This window comes from Lynx canadensis, chromosome E3 (assembly GCF_007474595.2).
Source record: "Lynx canadensis isolate LIC74 chromosome E3, mLynCan4.pri.v2, whole genome shotgun sequence".
Taxonomy (NCBI): domain Eukaryota; kingdom Metazoa; phylum Chordata; class Mammalia; order Carnivora; family Felidae; genus Lynx; species Lynx canadensis.
The window spans coordinates 37,920,962-37,922,623 of NC_044318.1; positions in this window are offsets into that span (position 1 = coordinate 37,920,962).

The following is a 1,662-nucleotide window of genomic DNA, read 5'->3' on the forward strand; positions in this document are numbered from 1 at the left end:
GGAGTGAAGAAAAAGACGGACACTGGGAACCACTCTTGCACAGAGAGCTAATGGGAGTCCCGCTCGCACCAGGACAAGGAAAGCAACTCCTTCCAGGGAGCTGAAGCAGCCTTAGTCAGCCTCTCCATCCGGACAATCACCGCATCCAGAGGTGGGAGCCTGCCCCGCCGGCCCCGCGCCCCGGCATTTCAGACCAGCTACATCGAGCCGGCCAGCGTTCAGCTTGCTTACACGTCAGTGGTTACATCGGACCTGTCCTGTTCTGTCCTATCCCCGCCAGCGAGCCGAGGAAGCAGCTGCCCCCCCCCCCCCCCCCCCCGTTCACACTCCAGCGACCCAGGGACAGGTGCATCGCGTGAGTGTCCTCTGCCCCGCTGTCTCGAGGCACACGGAGGGAACAGAGGCAAAGTATTTTGAAAACTACGCAGCACCACCCGAAAGCGCCAGCCACGCCTTCCTCGTGGCCTGCGTCACAGCAACAGGGAACTCATCGGTTCACAGCCAGACCACGTGCCCTTCCGTCTGGAGTTGCTGAGGCCGCGGGGGGCCCCCAGCTTGCGCGCACAGCCGCTGACGGGTTCGCCTTCCTAACACAGCATTTTGCTCATGTCGCTCCTGGCCCTCAACCTTTAATGGCTCCCAAGTACGAGCCAAACTCTAGGGCCGAAGCTCTCCTCGGCTAGGTGGGGATCTGCCCCTCCGTGCCCCGCACAGGACCCAAACACACCAGTAAGAAAATGAAGCAGTCCTAGTTAACAGTAATAGGCGATTCTTAATAGCAAATTCATTATTTTAAGTATTTCCAAATCTACTGTCATTAGGTAGGCGAATTAAAGCAAACATTAATTGTCCAGGTACTTAGCCGTCTCCATTTTCCGGTGAGTAATCGAGACTCACGTGCGGACGAGGAGGTCCTTCCCGGCTGTCTTGCATGTTAAGTATTTCCGCCAGGCACATATTTCACCATGGAGACAGAACTGACTTAATTTATAAAGGAGGCTTTATGGACTTATGGACGACGACAGACAGCCGATCGATCAGGGGTGATGATAACGGTATGCAATATCAAGGAACATGAGGTCTCAGGCATGATTTGGGGAGAGAAGTGGGCAGTTAGAAATATCATCATTTGGGGGCGCCTGGGTGGCGCAGTCGGTTAAGCGTCCGACTTCAGCCAGGTCACGATCTCGCGGTCCGTGAGTTCGAGCCCCGCGTCGGGCTCTGGGCTGATGGCTCAGAGCCTGGAGTCTATTTCCCATTCTGTGTCTCCCTCTCTCTCTGCCCCTCCCCCGTTCATGCTCTGTCTCTCTCTGTCCCAAAAATAAATAAACGTTGAGAAATATCATCATTTGAAAAAGGTCAAGGCCTGGCGGCAGTAAAAATGCCTAAGCAAATAAACCCACACCTGTTGAGTCGGGAGAGGCTAAAAGTGCAGAACAGGAAGAGCTGTCGATTTTGTGGGGAAACTGTTTTCCCCGGGCAGGGACTGGGGCACCAAGACAGGGTCCATTTTCTCCTGCTGGGAGCACCGACAGTGGACGGTGCTTCCAAATGCCAGCGCTCCCTGGGGCTGAGACCCGGGTCCTCTAGAAAACAGTGGGGGGCTCAGCCATAAAACGAGGGGGTTGGGTCGCAGCATATGAAGGCAAGACCCCACTGGCT